At 44.9% G+C, this 21,932-nt stretch overlaps 1 protein-coding gene across 2 annotated transcripts in view; it reads right to left on the bottom strand.

Annotated features, from left to right (window-relative positions):
• SLC12A7 (solute carrier family 12 member 7) overlaps positions 1 to 21,932 on the bottom strand; it is a 1,179,416-nt gene that overhangs the window by 927,103 nt on the left and 230,381 nt on the right. The window lies entirely within an intron of this gene.

The following is a 21,932-nucleotide window of genomic DNA, read 5'->3' as shown; positions in this document are numbered from 1 at the left end:
CGTCACAAAAACCGTGACTCAGCAGCGATCTCAGCAGCGATCTCGTTGTGTGTGAAGCACCCCTAACTAAGCTATGGTTTGATAAACAACTTTTCTGTTTTGCTGATTTAGTTGATTGTCATTCTAGGTCCTTGCCACCTCTTGATAACTTACAATCAAGCTACAACTTGCCTTCAAACTCTTTCTTTCAGTATCTACTAATTAAGCATTATATGCAGTCTGTTTATTCCTTCTTGGTTGTCTCTATACCAACTCGCTTTGAAAGATTTTGCAGGGCGAGAGTATCGACCAAGGGTCTGATCTTTATAGGATTTTATTGGACCTATTCCCGGAAGAGTCTCCGAGGTACTCCTACATGGCCAGATGGGAGGGTTTCTTGGGTGAAGCCACTTTCTCTTGGTATATGGAAGGGGATTTGGAGAAGAGCAGCTAAGACCTCCATCTATTATATGAATCCTAATATACCTAACCAATGCTGGAGACATAGATCCAATAATGGAGTGTTAACCCATATTTTCTGGGCGTGTTCTCTTATACAAAGGTTTTGGAATAGGGTCAAATCTTTAATCTTTGAGATCATGGGCTTTCACATTCTATTAAACCCTAAATTCTACTTGCTTAATATCCCCCCATTTCAGATGGGAAGTAGGGTACAACAGACTATTCTCCATTTGACTACAGTCACAAGAGGTTTAATACCAAGGAATTGGAGGTTGTCTCATTCTCCTTCACTCAGTGAGTTGCATTCTTGGGTGCAGGACATTCAAGGTATAGAGCATCTCACAGATTAATAAATAACACTTCCGAATGTTTGAAAGCAACATGAAATCTGTGGGATGTATACTGGGCTCAGGAGGATAAATATGGGTATTTCCTCACAAAACTGTACCATCTATTCCCTGGTTTCTTTCCCCCTTCACTTCCTCATGCTTCATTGTATTTTCAATTGTATTTGTTTTTTATTATATTTGTTACGTGAATTGTCTTGAATTTCTGTATCCACTCTATTTTTGGTGTGATATAACCCTATAAACATTTGTTGAAAGATCAATAAATACTCAATTTAAAATAGCAGTTGATGCTTTAAGGTCTTCTAATTTGAGAGGTGGAGTCTTCATGAATCCAACTTATTTTCCCAGCTCACACAAGTTTGATCGGATTAAGATTTAAGGAAATTGTAGGCTAAGTCAATAGGTTGGACACTGTCATGTTCCTCACACTATTCCTGAACATTATTTGTGAGCTTTAGGCTAGGTTCACACACTGCGTTTTTTTGACGCTGCGTTTTTGTGCGTTTTTTTTGCGGCAAAAACCGCACCCGCGTCAAAAAAACGTTTTTGCCGCGATTTGGTGCGTTTTTTTTGCTGCGTTTTTGCTCACTGCGTCTTTATGCATTTTTTTATCAGTGAACAATGCCATTAAATATTGTTGAAAAAAAAAAGTCTGATGTCAGTTCCTTCTTCAATATGTTCTTCATTCTCCACTAGTGTATGCAGGAGAGCAGACAGCTGCAGAACTACAAGGCTCAGCATACTCCATCGAATAGTGTATGCAGAAGAGCAGACAGCAGCTGCAGAACTACAAGGCTCAGCATCCTCCATCCAGGACTGTATGCAGGAGGGAGAGGCAGGGGGAGCAGAACTAGAAGACTCAGCTTTCTACATCCAATAGTGTATGCAGGAGAGCCCCGAAACGGCTGTCTGTGGATGGATACCATGTTTGGCATAGGTGGTCTCCTTGACTGGAGACTGCCCTTCCCGTGGTTGTTCCTTCCCGGTGAAAGACCTGGCTAGTTTCCTGCCAGCGTTGAGAAACATGTGATGGTGTCTCCGCAGGCCTTCTTGCTTTGAATATTTCCCAGGGGGCATTGCTCTAGAATCACTGCGTTGAGAAACACGTGATGGTGTCTCCGCAGTGGTGGATGTTGATCTCCCTAAGGTCAACCATCCTTGCTCACATAGTCTTTTACTAGGCAATGTCCCACTAGCCAGATTGCTACTCCAAACTGATGAGGGGCAAATACCCCGAAACAGCTGTCTGTGGATGGATACCATGTTTGGCATAGGTGGTCTCCTTGACTGGAGACTGCCCTTCCCGTGGTTGTTCCTTCCCGGTGAAAGACCTGGCTAGTTTCCTGCCAGCGTTGAGAAACATGTGATGGTGTCTCCGCAGGCCTTCTTGCTTTGAATATTTCCCAGGGGGCATTGCTCTAGAATCACTGCATTGAGCAACACGTAATGGTGTCTCCGCAGTGGTGGATGTTGATCTCCCTAAGGTCAACCATCCTTGCTCACATAGTCTTTTACTAGGCAATGTCCCACTAGCCAGATTCCTACTCCACACTGATGAGGGGCAAATACCCCGAAACGGCTGTCTGTGGATGGATACCATGTTTGGCATAGGTGGTCTCCTTGACTGGAGACTGCCCTTCCCGTGGTTGTTCCTTCCCGGTGAAAGACCTGGCTAGTTTCCTGCCAGCGTTGAGAAACATGTGATGGTGTCTTCGCAGGCCTTCTTGCTTTGAATATTTCCCAGGGGGCATTGCTCTAGAATCACTGCGTTGAGAAACACGTGATGGTGTCTCCGCAGTGGTGGATGTTGATCTCCCTAAGGTCAACCATCCTTGCTCACATAGTCTTTTACTAGGCAATGTCCCACTAGCCAGATTCCTACTCCACACTGATGAGGGGCAAATACCCCGAAACGGCTGTCTGTGGATGGATACCATGTTTGGCATAGGTGGTCTCCTAGACTGGAGACTGCCCTTCCCGTGGTTGTTCCTTCCCGGTGAAAGACCTGGCTAGTTTCCTGCCAGCGTTGAGAAACATGTGATGGTGTCTCCGCAGGCCTTCTTGCTTTGAATATTTCCCAGGGGGCATTGCTCTAGAATCACTGCGTTGAGAAACACGTGATGGTGTCTCCGCAGTGGTGGATGTTGATCTCCCTAAGGTCAACCATCCTTGCTCACATAGTCTTTTACTAGGCAATGTCCCACTAGCCAGATTCCTACTCCACACTGATGAGGGGCAAATACCCCGAAACGGCTGTCTGTGGATGGATACCATGTTTGGCATAGGTGGTCTCCTTGACTGGAGACTGCCCTTCCCGTGGTTGTTCCTTCCCGGTGAAAGACCTGGCTAGTTTCCTGCCAGCGTTGAGAAACATGTGATGGTGTCTCCGCAGGCCTTCTTGCTTTGAATATTTCCCAGGGGGCATTGCTCTAGAATCACTGCGTTGAGAAACACGTGATGGTGTCTCCGCAGTGGTGGATGTTGATCTCCCTAAGGTCAACCATCCTTGCTCACATAGTCTTTTACTAGGCAATGTCCCACTAGCCAGATTCCTACTCCACACTGATGAGGGGCAAATACCCCGAAACGGCTGTCTGTGGATGGATACCATGTTTGGCATAGGTGGTCTCCTTGACTGGAGACTGCCCTTCCCATGGTTGTTCCTTCCCGGTGAAAGACCTGGCTAGTTTCCTGCCAGCGTTGAGAAACATGTGATGGTGTCTGCGCAGGCCTTCTTGCTTTGAATATTTCCCAGGGGGCATTGCTCTAGAATCACTGCGTTGAGAAACACGTGATGGTGTCTCCGCAGTGGTGGATGTTGATCTCCCTAAGGTCAACCATCCTTGCTCACATAGTCTTTTACTAGGCAATGTCCCACTAGCCAGATTCCTACTCCACACTGATGAGGGGCAAATACCCCGAAACGGCTGTCTGTGGATGGATACCATGTTTGGCATAGGTGGTCTCCTTGACTGGAGACTGCCCTTCCCGTGGTTGTTCCTTCCCGGTGAAAGACCTGGCTAGTTTCCTGCCAGCGTTGAGAAACATGTGATGGTGTCTCCGCAGGCCTTCTTGCTTTGAATATTTCCCAGGGGGCATTGCTCTAGAATCACTGCGTTGAGAAACACGTGATGGTGTCTCCGCAGTGGTGGATGTTGATCTCCCTAAGGTCAACCATCCTTGCTCACATAGTCTTTTACTAGGCAATGTCCCACTAGCCAGATTCCTACTCCACACTGATGAGGGGCAAATACCCCGAAACGGCTGTCTGTGGATGGATACCATGTTTGGCATAGGTGGTCTCCTTGACTGGAGACTGCCCTTCCCGTGGTTGTTCCTTCCCGGTGAAAGACCTGGCTAGTTTCCTGCCAGCGTTGAGAAACATGTGATGGTGTCTCCGCAGGCCTTCTTGCTTTGAATATTTCCCAGGGGGCATTGCTCTAGAATCACTGCGTTGAGAAACACGTGATGGTGTCCCCGCAGTGGTGGATGTTAATCTCCCTAAGGTCAACCATCCTTGCTCACATAGTCTTTTACTAGGCAATGTCCCACTAGCCAGATTCCTACTCCACACTGATGAGGGGCAAATACCCCGAAACGGCTGTCTGTGGATGGATACCATGTTTGGCATAGGTGGTCTCCTTGACTGGAGACTGCCCTTCCCGTGGTTGTTCCTTCCCGGTGAAAGACCTGGCTAGTTTCCTGCCAGCGTTGAGAAACATGTGATGGTGTCTCCGCAGGCCTTCTTGCTTTGAATATTTCCCAGGGGGCATTGCTCTAGAATCACTGCGTTGAGAAACACGTGATGGTGTCTCCGCAGTGGTGGATGTTGATCTCCCTAAGGTCAACCATCCTTGCTCACATAGTCTTTTACTAGGCAATGTCCCACTAGCCAGATTCCTACTCCACACTGATGAGGGGCAAATACCCCGAAACGGCTGTCTGTGGATGGATACCATGTTTGGCATAGGTGGTCTCCTTGACTGGAGACTGCCCTTCCCGTGGTTGTTCCTTCCCGGTGAAAGACCTGGCTAGTTTCCTGCCAGCGTTGAGAAACATGTGATGGTGTCTCCGCAGGCCTTCTTGCTTTGAATATTTCCCAGGGGGCATTGCTCTAGAATCACTGCGTTGAGAAACACGTGATGGTGTCTCTGCAGTGGTGGATGTTGATCTCCCTAAGGTCAACCATCCTTGCTCACATATGCAGGAGAGCAGACAGCAGCTGCAGAACTGCAAGGCTCAGAATCCTCCATCCAGGACTGTATGCAGGAGTTTTTTGCCCACCAAAAAAATGACGTGGGCTTCGCCATATTTTTGTATGCTAGCCAGGTACAGCAGGCAGGTACGGGCTGCCCCGAAACCCCAGGTGCCTATTTGTACCCGGCTGGGAACCAAAAATATAGGGAAGCCCTTTTTTTTTTTATTTCATGAATTTCATGAAATAATTAAAAAAAAATGACGTGGGCTTTGCCCAATTTTTGAGTCCAGCCAGGTATAAATAGGCAGCTGGGGATTGGAATCAACAGTGCAGGGTGCCCATGCTTTCTGGGCACCCCCGCTGTGAATTGCAGTCCGCAGCCACCCCAGAAAATGGCGTGTTATGATCCGGAACCATGGAAGACCACCACAAATCATTGGCAAAAGGTGACAAGAGCATTGGCAACTAATCTGGCCGCCATCCCCTTACTAACCATCACAACTAGAAGTAGCCGAGGGATGAACTAACATCCTGTGCACCGCGAACCCAGCCGGAGAACTAACTATCCTAAAGGTAGGAAAGATGAATAACTCTCTGCCTCAGAAAATAGACAAGAATAGCTAGCTCCCCAGATTCAAAGACTGCGGTGATATAGGAAAAACACAATACACAGGTAGATGACAGGATTAGCAAAAGGTGAGGCACCCGCTGACTAAAATAGGAAAGGACAGGAAAGGGACTGATGGTGGCCAGATAAAAACCCTGCAAAATACCAACTTCCTGATAGTGCAAAAAGGCCCTCGGATTGCACGATCTGAACTCCGTCCTATACCAGATGCCCTTGTCATACCAATGAACAGAAAACAAGAATTATAACAAAGTCAACAAGCCACATACACATGGACCCAAAGGAGCTATACTCCACACAGAACTGAGGGAGTTCCTCAACAATCCACTGAGGGGGAAAAGCAAGCAAATAAACTGAAACCAACCACAGCAAATGACAAACCCAGATAAACAAAAGAACCAGACAATAAATAAAGAGCGAGCACTTATCTGGGGAAGATGTGGTGTAGAGCAGGATTCAGCAGGCTGGAGATTCAAAGAACAATTGACATCCGGCAACAGCCTGCAATCAGACCAGGATTTAAATAAGCAGAGAGTTAGCAAAGGAAACACCCACTGCACAACACACCTGGTCCAAGTCCAAACCATTCCTGGCTACCAGAGGGAGCCTCCCAGCAGCCAAAACATAACTAACATTCACAACAGTACCCCCCCTTGAGGAGGGGTCACCGAACCCTCATCCACGCCACCAGGTCGCTCGGGATGAGCATGATGGAAGGCGCGAACCAACCTGTCCGCATGAATGTCAGAAGCCACAACCCAAGAGTTATCCTCTTGCCCATAACCCTTCCATTTCACAAGGTACTGAAGCTGACGCCTACTGCGACGGGAATCCAGAATTTTTTCAACCTCATACTCCAGATCCCCTTGTACCAAAACAGGGAAAGGAGGCGCTGCTGCAGGAACTGCTGGCTCCACATGTTTCTTCAAAAAGGACTTATGGAAGACATTGTAAATCTTAAATGACGCAGGCAGAGTCAAACGGAAAGATACAGGGTTAATAATCTCCGAAATCTTATAAGATCCAATAAATCTGGGCTTAAATTTAGGAGATGGAACTCTCATAGGAATATTTTTAGAGGACAACCACACCATGTCCCCTACTTTAAACCGGGGACCAACAGTCCGACGCCGGTTGGCAAACTTTTGGGCAGTTTCTTGGGACTGAAAAAATTGATCCACTACCTGCCCCCAAATCTGCTGCATTCTATTGACCACCGAATCCACCCCCGGACAGTCAGACGCCTCAAGCTGCCCTGAGAGGAACCTAGGGTGATACCCAAAATTGCAGAAAAAGGGGGACACTAATGTGGTAGAGCTAGCTCTATTGTTAAGGGCAAATTCAGCCAAAGGCAACAACGAAACCCAGTCATCCTGATCCGCAGAAACAAAACACCATAAATAGGTCTCTAGGGTCTGGTTAGACCTTTCAGTCTGACCGTTGGTCTGAGGATGAAACGTTGAGGAGAAAGACAGCTGAACACCCAATTTGGAGCAAAAAATCCTCCAAAACCTGGATACAAACTGCACCCCTCTGTCAGAAACAATGTTTTCGGGAATACCATGCAAACGAACAACATGTTGGAAAAACAAAGGCACCAACTCTGATGAAGACGGCAACTTAGATAGGGGAACCAAGTGGACCATCTTGGAGAATCTGTCACAGATCACCCAAATCACAGTCATTTTCTGAGAGACGGGAAGCTCTGAAATAAAATCCATAGAGATGTGCGTCCAAGGTTTCTTAGGTACAGGCAAAGGCAATAATAGCCCACTAGAACGTGAACAACAGGGCTTGGACCTAGAACAAACTCCACACGACTGCACAAAACAACGGACATCTCGGGACAGGGAAGACCACCAAAAAGAGCGTCTCACAAGATCCCGAGTACCAAAAATGCCAGGATGACCCGCCAAAACAGAGCAATGAACCTCAGAGACAACTCGGTCTGGGATAAACAGTTTCCCTGTAGGACATCTCTCAGGTTTATCCCCCTGAAATTCCGCCAGTGCCAACCGCAGATCAGGCGAAATAGCCGAGAAAACTACACCATCATTCAGGATAGTAGACGGTTCGACAGCCTCCAAAGAATCAGCACAGAAACTCCTGGAAAGGGCATCGGCCTTAACATTCTTGGTGCCCGGCAAAAAAGAGACCACAAAATTAAACCGGGTAAAAAACAAAGCCCACCTGGCCTGCCGAGGATTCAACCTCTTGGACGATTCCAGATAGATGAGATTCTTGTGGTCTGTAAGCACCACAACTTGATGCCTAGCCCCCTCCAACCAATGCCTCCACGCTTCAAATGCCCACTTCATAGCCAATAATTCCCGGTTTCCCACATCATAATTCTGTTCAGAAGGAGCAAACCTCCGAGAGAAAAAGGCACAGGGCTTAAGTTTACCCGAAGTAGCGTCTCGTTGAGACAGAACAGCACCTGCTCCGATCTCTGAGGCATCGATCTCAACTTGAAATGGGCGAGTCACATCAGGTTGCTGAAGAACAGGGGCAGAAGTGAATCACCTTTTGAGCTCCTGGAAGGCCACAATAGCCTCAGGGGTCCAATGCTCAGCATCAGCTCCCTTCTTTGTCAAATCTGTCAGAGGTTTGACAATGGCAGAAAAATTGGCTATAAATTTACGGTAAAAATTAGCAAACCCCAAAAACCACTGCAGGGATTTTAGAGAAGTCAGTTGCACCCAGTCGTAAATAGCTAGAACCTTAACCGGGTCCATTTCGATAGCGGAGGGAGACAGGATGAAGCCCAAAAAGGAAATCCTTTGCACCCCAAAGAGGCACTTTGACCCCTTAACGTACAGTGCATTATCCTTAAGTATCTGAAAAACATCCCGTACTTGCCCAACATGAGAGTCCCAATCATCAGAAAAAATCAAGATGTCATCCAAATACACAATCAAAAATTTACCAATAAGGTCCCGAAAAAAATCATTCATGAAGGCCTGGAAGACGGAGGGTGCATTAGTGAGCCCAAAAGGCATCACTAGGTACTCAAAATGCCCCTTAGGAGTATTAAAAGCCGTCTTCAATTCATCACCCTCCTTAATACGGATGAAATTATACGCACCCTTGAGATCCAGTTTCGTAAACCATTTGGCACTCTTCACTCTAGAGAACAGATGAGACATCAGAGGCAAAGGGTACTGATATTTAACCGTAATTTTATTAAGAAGACGGTAATCAATACAAGGCCTCAACGAACCATCTTTCTTAGCAACCAAGAAGAAGCCGGCACCCAAAGGAGAAGATGAGGGCCGAATGTGCCCCTTCTCCAATGATTCCCTGATGTATGACCGCATGGCATCATGTTCGGGCACAGACAAGTTGAAAATCCGCCCCTTGGGAAATTTACAACCGGGCACCAACTCAATGGCACAGTCAAAGTCCCGGTGTGGGGGCAGAGAATCAGATTCCTGGTCATTAAATACATCACGAAAATCAGACAAGAAGGCCGGAACATCAACTGCCTGAGCAGACGTGGATGACACGGAAAGATCCTGATGCACACCTTGACAACCCCAACTAGCTACCGACAAGGATCTCCACTCAAGAACCGGATTATTGGTCTGAAACCATGGAAATCCAGTACCAAGGTATCCTGTAGATTATGCAATACTAAAAATGTACAAGTTTCCTGATGCGCTGGTGCAACTCTCATAGGCACCTGGGTCCAAAATTGGGGTTTATGTTCTGCCAAAGGGGTAGCATCAATGCTCCGTAAAGGAATAGGAGTTTGCAAAGGAACCATGGGGAAACCACAATCTCTAGCAAACCCAAAATCCATCAAATTGAGTGCTGCTCCTGAGTCCACAAAGGCAAATGCAGAAAAGGAAGACAATGAGCAAATCAATGTGACAGACAAAAGAAACTTTGGTTGCAAAGAACCCACAGTAATGGAAGTAGCCCATCTCCTTTCACGGATAGGGAAGACAGAGATGTTATGAGAAGCGTCTCCACAATAGAAGCACAGTCTATTCTTCCGTCTGAACCCCTGCCGACTAGCATTAGAAAGGACCCTATCACACTCCATAGGCTCCAAAGGCTGTTCCACAGGCACAAAACCAGCAGGTATCTTCCTGCGCTCACGTAAACGCCTATCAATCTGTATGGCCAAGGTCATAGAGGCATCAAGACCAGAAGGGACGGGAAATCCTACCATTACATCCTTCACAGCATCATCAATACCCTTGCGAAAAAGAGCTGCAAGCGCATCATCATTCCATTTGGTAAGGACCGCCCACTTTCGAAATTTCTGACAAAACATTTCTGCAGAATCCAAACCCTGAGTTAAGGACAACAAGACCTTTTCTGCTTGGTCCACAATATTGGGTTCGTCATATAATAATCCCAAGGCCTGAAAAAAGGAGTCCACATCATTGAGAATCGGATCATCAGACGCTAAAGAGAAGGCCCAGTCCTGAGGGTCACCACGCAGCATGGAGATGACAATCTTAACCTGCTGTACGGGATTCCCTGAGGACTTGGGGCGCAGGTCAAAAAATAATTTACAATTATTTTTGAAGCTCAAAAATCTCGCCCTATCTCCCGAAAAAAATTCAGGAACGGGAATCTTAGGCTCTGCAAGGGGAGTCTGTGCAAGATAAGACTCTATACGACAAACCTTAGCATCAAGATGAGCAACACGCTCACCCAATTCATCCATGCTAGAAAAAGAAATCTTCCACAGAACCCAAAGAAGAAGAGGAAAAACACAAAAAAAAAAAAAATATGTTTTCTCAGCAGTCTTTTTTTTTTTTTTTTTCCTTTTTTCCTTTTTAAGAGTACCCTTTAAATTTGTTGGCCGGATGTACTGTTATGATCCGGAACCATGTAAGACCACCACAAATCATTGGCAAAAGGTGACAAGAGCATTGCCAACTAATCCACAGAAAAATATTTTTATTAGAAATAAAAGACAACACAATTAGTGACTCCATCTTTATTGAAATAAAGAACCCCCTCCGCAGTAATCGTGGGTCAAGGGTCCCGCGCCGTCCAATCCGGATCCAATACCATCTGATCGGTTTGCTGGAAGGCATACCGATCAGATGATGTGTCAGGTTCCAGGATGTGAATCACATCACACATCAGCTGATTGTATAAAAGCCGTTTATTTACTAGAATAGGATTCATTTTTGTATTTGTCCTTGTTTTGGGTCGTTTCACCTATTGCACCTGGATTCTTGGTGGAGGGTTTAGGTCAGTGAATAACAGGGTCAGTGAGGGTCAGCCACCCGGAGCGGGGGTTACCCTAAAAATTATGATACCCTCCGTTGACAGGAAGGGCAAGTTTAGGATTTAATTTAGTCCCTTTATACGCTATTTAGCTATCGATCTATTAGGATTTCCCTCACACCATCCTGTTTTCATCTGATCTTATCACTAGTACACTGTCTATGTCATTTATGTTTTTCAAGACACATAGTGTCGTTTTTAATATTTTTTACAATAAAGATATATTTTTATAGAGGTATTGTTTCTAGTGGTTTTTCATATAAAAGCTGTTTATACAATCAGATGATGCATCAGCGCAAAAAAAAAAATACTTATGTGCTGATTACCGGCAGCTCCTGAAGCGGAGTCTGATCCCGTCCGATCGCTGCAGGAGCTGCCGGTAATCAGTGATGAAGTCTCCTGACGGCATCCGCTGACAGGTTAAGCCGGCCGGGCGCCGGCATCACCGCAAGACTTACGATCAGCTGACGCGTCAGGTGACCGCATCAGGTGATCAGCTCCAGGTCTATGCAGATATCGGAGGTGTCCCGGCCATCTGCACATAGCCGGAGCGGCGGTACCGGGAGAGGAGCTGGGAGCGGACATGCCACCGGAGTCTGCAGACAGGTGAGTATGACATTTTTTTTTCTACTGTTCACTTTTGTTTTCGCAGCTGCCTCCACCTCCCGCCCAGACATGGCGCCGCACGGCAGCAGACATGCACAGGACTGGAGGTGGAAGTGGCAGTGACGGTACCGGGAGGATTCACGCTTCTGTATTTACTGACAGAAGGAATCCTCTTCCTGTACATGTCACTTTACTGCCCACCCCTTGCGTTTATAGCTGCATTTTTAGTCATAGAAACGCACTAAAACGCAGCTATATTTGCAATTTGCGTTTTTCATTGCGTTTTTGAACATCTCATTGAACTCAATGGGTGCAAAACACAGTGAAAAGCGCAAAAATAACTGACATGCTGCATTTTTGTGGGCACCACAAAAACACAGCTAAAAAAAAACACTGTGTGCAGACAGCAAAAGTGAAAACTCATAGACTTTGCTGGGTAAGCAAAGTCATGCAGTTTTCTGAGCAAAAACGCACCCGAAAAACGCGCAAAAACGCAGCGAAAAACGCACTGTGTGAATTTACCCTTAACATGCTGAAAAAACTGCTGTAATAATAGAATATTGTTTCCATTAAGGGGTTTTATCTAACAAAATGTCCAGGTAGAAGTCAAAGTAATGCCATCTGGATATGCTATACAAGTCAAAGTTCAAAACCCTTTTACGTCTTATCAAGAAATTTAATTTACTGTTAGGAAACACATTTACCAGCTCAATTCCTTATTTAACAAGATCAATATTGTTGAAAGTAAATAACATCATGGTCCATTCCTTAAAGAACTATGGTCTTCATTAAGCTTTAATAACACTTCACATCTAATGACTGTAGAAATGTTGCCATGTTTATTAGAAAAGAAAAAAAACCAAAAACACCCTTCTGCTTTGGGAATGTTCCCCATTTTATTCCTAAAATTACTATTAGTGTTGAGCAGACCCGAACTGTAAAAGTCCGGATCCGCCCGGTTTCAGGGTCCGAGCTGGACCCGGGAATCTGGCTGCACGATTCATTCTCATTCTCTCATTCTCTCTCTCTCATTCTCTCTCTCATTCTCTCTCTCTCTCTCTCTCTCCCGGGATCCGCTCCCCATTGACGTACATTGGTCCGGATTCCGTATCGGATCCGGACTTCTTTCACAACCCGCAACGGATCCGCCAGACCCGGATTATAAGCAATCCGCTCAGCTCTAATGACTATACAGTAAAAAAAATTGTAGTTATAGCAGTTAAAGTTGTCATATACTGTACTTTTGAGAAGCATTCATAAAATGCAGTGCACACAAGTCAGATAACTTCTGATATTAACTTTCTAAAAAGTATTCAAGCTTTAGCAATACTGCTAGGGTTCTCAATGTGAAGCACAGTAGAAAAAGTAATAAAATAGTACAGATTGGAGTTGTTCAAATGGATTATGATGTACTGAAGTCCATCAAATATAGCCACAGTACAGTAAAAACCACAGGTACAGAAGAACTAAAGCCATATGTCTAATCCTTTTACATAACCGATGATACCATCACCGCAGTCATGCAATCATCTAGTAAAATCACTCAAATTACATTTTTTAAGTTGCTGCCTACAAAAAACCCCAAAAATGCTATTTGAAAAATACAGGTATGTCTTAATGCAAATACAAACTTTCAACAACTATAGGGCATAGAACTCTTTAGAAGGAACAAGAATAAATAGCAAAAGACACAATAAGGAAAAAAATATAAAACTCTAGAAGTGAAAACTTACCAGAACTAGGACCACTTTCTCTGTAATCCAGTATGTTCATTTTAAAGGTTTTTGTTAGAAATGGATGGGCAGGTAATATAAAGATAAGAAAGAAAACTCCTGTTTCCCACTTTCTTCCACTAATGACTATTTGTCAGCAACAACCAAGCTACTCAAAAGGAATGTCATCAGGCTTCCCAAGGTTTACACTGCACCTATGACACAAAGCCGGGCAGCACAGCAACAGCAATACACTCTGACAGGTTTAAGCCGAGGGATCTTTACCACTGTAAATAGTGCATGGTTTTAAGGGGAGAGACAAATTGTTAGAAGCAAGTCTCTTAATGAGGATTTCCTTAAAACAACTCCCATTAATCGTTCCACTGCCATAAAATGTAGGATTAGATTATTTGCTTCAATCGATTAATCTAAGACCTCAATTAGTGCTAGGAAAAGCATTTTTAGTTAGTTCAAGCAATGGATTATAGATCCATAAAACTGCATGTATTTTTCCACTTTTGTGAGACTTATTTTGAGGTTAAGGTTCAATAGAGGTGAAACTAATGAGAATAGGTGTTTCTGTCACAAGACAGAGAAAAGGACAGCAGGTGGAGTTTCCTCTTGGGGGTAAGTCACAGGTAGAAATATTCTGCAATTGCACGGGTGCTTTTGAATTAAAATTTCTTCAAGATCCATTTATAAATAGTATAAAAGCTGTTAGAACACAAACAGAAAAAGTGTAAATGATCAATTTATACAGAAAGAAATAAGGGGAAAGCCTTGCAGCTGCTGGCTCAGGGTAGCGAAATCTCACGATTGGCCGTTACCCATCATTAAATACCATTTGCATTATCTGGAAAATGATAGAAATTTACTACTAAATTTTCATTGTTTAGCAATTGTCACTTGAAAGGTTTGGTTCAATTCATTTTACAAATCTCATTTAGTCAGGGAGGATTTAGTAGTTTATTATGTCATGTGACAAGTATACTTAATCCTCTATAAAGGACTTTGGGATTTTCCAAGTTTCACATTTCACTGACCCATTTTCTCATTCCAACACAATAAAAGGATCCCCTTGCAAATGAGAGATATAATTGTGTACACTGATATTTTTTGTATATCCAAAGTTAAAACAGAAGTTTGATATTATTGAATTGTTTTGTCTACAGAGTGACAGCAAGTGGCTGAGTATTACTCCCACTAGCATTAGTTACTAGATTTTACACTCATGACACCAAACAGAGCAATTGTCCACCATTACTATAACACATGCATGTACACAGACATTTAATAAATACAATTTGTGAGAGTGCTTCTTTAATTTTTTACCTACTATACCTAACCATATAAGACTTGCTTTATTATGGACCATGTGTAGTTTGAAATGTAACTTTATTCTACCTTAAAATGTACTGAGAGAACAAAGTGATGTGTTTAAGACTACACTAAACCTTTATATATATATATATATATATATATATATATATACTAGAAGGTGGCCCAATTCTACGCATCGGGTATTCTAGAATTTACGTATTGTGTAGTTAGTGTATGATTTTTGTTATATACATATGTTTAATCTCTTTTTTATTGAAAAATTATATATAGATGTTGTGTGTAGTTGCCAAGTGTTTGTGTAGGGTGCTGTACATGTTCTGGGTGTTGTCTGGTTGTGGCGGGGGGTGTGAGCGGTGTTGTATGTGTGTTGCGTTGTGTGTGTTGCGTTGTTTGTGGAGAGCTGTGTGTCTGCAGTGTTGTCTGTGTGGGTGTGGGGTGCGTGTGTGTGTTTTGGGGGGAGGTATGTTTTGTGCAATGTGTGTGTTGTGCGGTATGTGCGTATATTTGTGTGTGCCGCGGCATTGTCTGTGTGTGTGGGTGTCTGTGTAGGGCGGTGTTTGTGGTTCCCAGTGTGTGTGTGTGTGTGGTGTGTTGTGCGGTGCGTGTGTGGCGGTGTGTGTGTGTTTTGGGGGGAGGTGTGCACCCCCATTGTGCTCCATCCCCCATGCTGCGCACCCCCCATCGTGCTCCATCCCCCATGCTGCGCACCCCCATCATGCTCCATCCCCCATGCTGCGCACCCCCCATCGTGCTCCATCCCCCATGCTGCGCACCCCCCATCGTTCTCCATCCCCATGCTGCGCACCCCCCATCGTGCTCCATCCCCCATGCTGCGCACTCCCCATCGTGCTCCATCCCCCATGCTGCGCACTCCCCATTGTGCTCCATCCCCCATGCTGCGCACTCCCCATCGTGCTCCATCCCCCATGCTGCGCACCCCCTATCGTGCTCCATCCCTTATGCTGCGCACCCCCCATCGTGCTCCATCCCCCATGCTGCGCACCCCCATCGCGCTCCATCCCCCATGCTGCGCACTCCCCATCGCGCTCCATCCCCCATGCTGCGCACTCCCCATCGCGCTCCATCCCCCATGCTGCGCACTCCCCATCGTGCTCCATCCCCCATGCTGCGCACCCCCCATCGTGCTCCATCCCCCATGCTGCGCACCCCCATCGTGCTCCATCCCCCATGCTGCGCACTCCCCATCGTGCTCCATCCTCCATGCTGTGCACCCCCCATCGTGCTCCATCCCCCATGCTGCGCACTCCCCATCGTGCTCCAGTCACACATCAGACAGTATACATGCACACATCTGATCGCATACACGCACACACCCGATCGCATACACGCACACACCTGATCGCATACACGCACACACCCGATCGCATACACGCACACACCCGATCGCATACACGCACACACACACACTGACGATATCGCACATACGCGCTCACACATTCCCAACATCCGGAGATACCACATGCTTCCGGCCATGTGATCCTCCGGCAGGTCCTGGAAGGTCACTGCAGTATCGCCGCCGAGAAGTAAGCGATATCGCCGGATGTTGTGAGTGTGTGGATGCGATCTGATGTGTGTGTGAGAGTGAGTGAGTGTGATCTGATGTGTGTGTGTCTGTTCTTATGTGTGTGTGTGTATGTGTGTGTGTTCCGCCGCTGCAGGACCTTGATGTGCTCAACTGCTCCCGGTCGGCATCTGGTGAGTATGACTGCAGGGTCTTCTTTCTTCTGTCTTCTCTCTTCTGGGGGTGCCCGCTGCCTATAATGAAGTGTCTTGCAGTGTCTTTAACTCTTTCACCGCTGCATGACACTTCATTATTGACCGCACCGGTGTACGCTGGTAACCATGATATAGTTACCCGATGTTTATCATGGTTACCAGCGTACACCAGCTCCGTCACGTCCCAGCATCGCAAGGTTATGTCTGGGCTGGGGGAGTCGGGGCTTCGTTTGAATTCGGGGGAAGGGGTGTGGCCAAGCGGTCGATGCGTGCGGAGTGTCGGGGCGAGCGGCCAATCCATGCAGGGGGCGGGGCCAGGCCGAGGCGAGCGGCCAATCCATGGGGGTGGGCGGGGCCATGCCGAGCCCGGCGGCCAATCCGAAAGTTGTCACTGTAAGGACACAATTTTGGAGCAAGACAGACAGACAGACAGACAGAATAAGCCAATTATATATATAGATATATATATATATATATATATACATACATATCTACATATATATATATATACATAAGTATTTGTGTTACAGTTTTCTGAGACAAGAAAATGGTGGACCTTAGGGAGGGTTTTTTTTTGCGTAATGTGCTGTTTTTATTGTCACCATTTTGAAGTACATACAGTGGAACCTCATTTACGAGTAACTTGGTGTGCGAGTATTTCGCTATATGAGCAGAGCTTGCTGTAAATTTGTAACTCCATTTATGAGCAAGCTTTGCTGTACGAGCTAATACTCACTGCACACACTTCCGGTTCCGTACTTTCACCGTGGTCTGACTCGCTCTTGCAATCCGCACAAACACACACAAACACACATGTGCTCACCTTACCTTCCGTTCCCTCCCCGGCCTCCTGGTGCTTGTAGTCTGCCGGTACAGAATGTGTATCAGGTAACCATCACGATGATGGAGGGACTTCCGCTGTCTGCCGCTTGTCAAAGGCAGCGAGCTGACAAATCAGAGGCAAGCGGCTCCTGCCTTTGACTTCAGCGCTCTGACCAATGAGAGGCAAGTGGCTCATGCCTTTGACGTCAGCGCTCTGGCAGCGGAAGCTAAGGCATCGGTCTCGATGGTTACCCAATACACATCGTGTACTAGTGAACTTTTGCTTTGCTAGACGAGTAACTTGGTTTACAAGCACACTCCCAGAACGGATTGTTCTCGTAAACCAAGGTTCCACTGTACTGCATTATTCCAATTCAGTGAACAAAAAAAAATGCAATTTTCTTTTTGACTTTGAAAAAGTTTAAGGTTTAACAGTTATGTTTTAAAAATTGAAAATGTAATTAAATAAAGCAAAAAATAATGTTTTACTTATATTCAGTTTCGCTGGGGGACTTGAACATGAAATTGTTTGATCACTTGTACTATATACAGTATTACAGTATATAGTAAAATTACTTTGGCTCTAGTTCATAAAACTACCAAGAAGTCCGTGACTGAAGTTACCAGTAGTTCCTGACTGCCATGGTATTTCTCCAAAGTATCCCAGGAGCCGATTTTCAACTCGTCCGGCTGCATGTTGCTTGTGTTACCAAAGCCTGCAACGTCTCCAGATTTGTCTCCCATCAGGCACATTTGAGATGTCATAGGGCAGCTATTGTAAAGGGAGCTGCCAGCAGTGCATCTTGATGAACTGAGTGCCTAAGTGCATTTGGCGTGTCAAGTCATTCCTCAGAAAACCATTAGTAACATCATTGATAGTAGCCAGCCAAGGTGTGCAAGTCCCTGTATTTCTGCATCTGGCGTTCATATTCATTACTTAATAAAGGGAAAGGTTTTAAAAATGTTATTTCCAACATATGGATATCATTAAAAATTCTAAGACTTTCTTTCTTGGAGTTGCAATTTCAATGCTGAGGCACGTAGAGATGGTGTCAGTCAATTACAACTGGTAAGTTACCCCATTACTCCTTATTTGATGTTGTCAATCTTTGTTTTTGCATTTTCTGTGTTTTCCACCACTTCTTGCAGGGGCCATGTGTTTCTTAATTTTCGGCCAATGTAGCCATATAAAAGGACTTGTTTTTCACAAGATGAATTGAGGTCTTGAATAACATCATACAATGTACTGGAGATGGTTAAAAAAATCCAAATGCAGTGGAATGAAAAAAAAAAAATGAAAAACAAAATAGAATTCCAACATCGTTTGGGGGTTTAGCTTTTCCATGTTCATTGAGTGGTAAAAATAACCAGGTGTCATGATTCACCACATCAGTACAAATTATGAAACAATACCAAAGCCGCAGCTAATTGTACAAAGGGAGCCAATATCTTAAAGACCAGAAGAAAAAAATCCCATAAAAAATAACCTTTTAGTAACCATTTAAAAGGTATAAAATTTACCAAAACGTGTAACACTCACCCTAGTAGTGCAAAGGCAAAAAAACAGGTAGATACCAAAATTAGTACAGTATTATGAAAAGGGAGGGGGGAGGAGGCTGTCCCTAATTTACCTCTGATTTCATCCCTACCTGGCAATGAAGGGTATGACGCCCTAGGGTTGTGGTGCCTCCATTCACCGACGGGAGACCCTAAAGTCACCCTAAATTAGTCACAAATTATGACAATGCCAAACTTTTTAAAAAAAAATATTTTACCGGTGAAAACATTTTGGAAATTAGTATAAAACAAAAAAAATTGTGTTACCATTTTTTAAAACATGTACCTTCGTGTTTACATTGATTGACCTATTAATAATGAGAGAGAGAAGTAATTGATTCAAATGATTAGGTTTTATCTTTTTGATTTTATTTTACTTTATTTTTAGCCCTTAGATGACTAGACCCTGTGATCATCTCATCACATACACTGTGTTGTATTCTATAGAGAAAATCACAGTGCCCTAGAAAATGTACAGTCATGGCACGCATGTGGGTCTTCAGCAAACTTCTGGTTTCCAAGGTTATCTATAAGACCTTCCACGATCATGTCATACGCCAATGGGTGCGTGGAATGGCGCATCTCATGCCTGACATGTTTTAAATCAGATTGCCAGCTGAATTTAAATAGAGTCTGTCCTAAATTTTTGCTACTCCATTTGAGACCAGTATGATGCAGGGTCAGAGACACTAATTCCAGCAAAGTGTCACTTACTGGGTTGCTTGCTGTAATTTTCATAAAATCACTGTTTATGTGCTGTAGCATTGGCAGTTCTTTGAATACTGAGCTCTGTATAACCTCTACCACACAACAAATGTACTGGCATGATGTGACTGAAGGTGTCACAACAGGTACAAGAGGACTCCTGGTGAGTGGCGCAACACAAAGGGAATACCAGGGTAGCAACACAACGGAAAGCCCTGGCGCTAGGGAGAGGGGAGTGTGGTCACCTCCTAACATTCACTTGAGGCTGATCCCTGCAATCCCCAACATCCCTAAATGATTCCTTCCCCCCATGCACAGACACGTGACTAGGCCATCGCTGGCCTTGAACTCAACCTAACTAGTGAAGGCCAGTGAAACGCTAATCTTGCCTCTGCAATAAGACAACATGGAAGGTAAAACAAAAACAGGTGGGGAAAGACACAACAAAAAACACCCCACAGCTTTTCCAGCAGGAACTTCTCAGCTGCAACAAAAATGACACCGCAGCTTCTCAAGAGACTGGCTCCTTCAAAGTGAACAGAATAGATATGAGCTATACATGGCATAGAGAGGAGTGAGGAGCAGATATTTATAGCAGAAAGACATGACTGCAGCTGAGATTACAAATATCTGTTAGATCACTAAAGGATAGAAACGGACCTTAACCCCTTCAGTATCTAATGGAATTACATAGACTCCAATTCAGGGTAAACGATGAACGGGTACTAAAGAGGATCTGTGATCAAAAATATGCTGTGACCTTCTGATCCCAGATCCCCCTGGGATCACATCAGGCCGTGACATACTCGTAACAGTACATCCCCATCAACAAGGGGCCTCTGGACCCAAAGGACCAGTTTGTCTTGATGAGATGCATGGGTTTGCTCCTAGTAAAATAATAACACTTATACTCATGGGTGTCACAGTGGCTCAGTGGTTAGCACTACAGCCTTGCAGCGCTGGGGTCCTGGGTTCGATTCCCACCAAGGACAACATCTGCAAGGGGTTTGTATGTTCTCCCTGTGTTTGCGTGGGTTTCCTCCGGGTACTCCGGTTTCTTCCAACACTCCAAAAACATACAGATAGGGAATTTAGATTATGAGCCCCAATGGGACAGTGTTGCCAATGTATGTAAAGCGCTGTGGAATTAATAGCACTATATAAATGAATAAATATTATTATTATTATTACTCTCCTTCGGTGCAGACACAGTTCCATCCTTCTCATGTGATCACCAAGGTCAATTAGTGCTGGCTTCACTCTCTCCTCCTTCAGGCAAATCAGACATCCAGAGGAAGTGACAGCTGTAGCTGCTCTCTCACTTCTCTAGAATGTTAATTATGTCTGAAGGAGGGGAGAATGAAGCCAATGCCGCCTGGTTGCAGGGATCACATGACCCCCAGTAGAGCCAGTACTGACACTGCTGGAACTGTGCCAGCACTGGAGAAAACTGTAGGGTTTTTTTACTGTGGGGAAATACAGGGGTTATGCGAGCCATGGACAATGCCTTTAAAAGATTATGCATAAATCCCGAAGAGATACCCATAGGGATAAAAAAAGGTGCACAATGAGCCATAGATAAATAAAACATGATTTTTTTTTTATTACATATCTTTAATATGCAGGATTAGAAAGAAAAGTTTTCAATAGGGGGCAACAGGTATAAAAAATTATTTATATAGCACATGATGGCAGATGTATTATTTATCATAAATTAGTAGGAATAATTGAATATGTAGGTGCTCCCAAATAAAATATCCCATTAGGGATTGACCATGGAGTAGTCTCAAGCTGATATATTATATAGCAACAATCAATATTCAAAAAGTATTCAAATGGCAGACCATTTTATAGAATAGTGTATTCAGTAACTAAAGACATAATATATAGGTAAAAGTGGTAAGTAGATAATAAGGAAATAGACGTAGCAGCAACAAACCTGGTAATAGATAAACTGACTGGTGTGGATCCAAACCCCAGTATGAAGTATATAGCTCCTCCTCCTAAGGATGATGATGACTGAGCAACACAACTATTACCTGCCAAGAATGGGGCAGGCTCAGCCTCTGAGCCTGTTACATATATCTGCTCTTATGTAGTAAAACTGAAATGACAAGGAAGGAGGAGGCGCAGATGATGTCTTATCCGATAGTAACAGAAAGAATTACATTAAATTGATTAATTACCTTCACACTTTAGAGATGCAGCAGCGATCCGACCAGCGATCTGACCTGGTCAGGATCGCTGCTGCATCGCTACATGGTCGCTGGTGAGCTGTCAAACAGGCAGATCTCACCAGCGACCAGTGACCAGCCCCCAGCCAGCAGCGACGTGCAAGCGACGCTGCGCTTGCACGGAGCCGGCGTCTGGAAGCTGCGGACACTGGTAACTAAGGTAAACATCGGGTATGGTTACCCGATGTTTACATTAGTTACCAGCGCACACCGCTTAGCTTGTGTGCAGGGAGCAGGAGCCGGCAGCACTGGCAGCGTGAGAGCTGCGGAGGCTGGTAACGAAGGTAAATATCGGGTAACCACCTTGGTTACCCGATGTTTACCTTGGTTACAGCTTACCGCAGGCTG

The sequence above is a fragment of the Anomaloglossus baeobatrachus genome, chromosome 6, assembly GCF_048569485.1.
Source record: "Anomaloglossus baeobatrachus isolate aAnoBae1 chromosome 6, aAnoBae1.hap1, whole genome shotgun sequence".
Taxonomy (NCBI): Eukaryota; Metazoa; Chordata; class Amphibia; order Anura; family Aromobatidae; genus Anomaloglossus; species Anomaloglossus baeobatrachus.
Note: the sequence above shows the minus strand (reverse complement) of the source record. Positions and strands in the feature narration are given on the sequence as shown.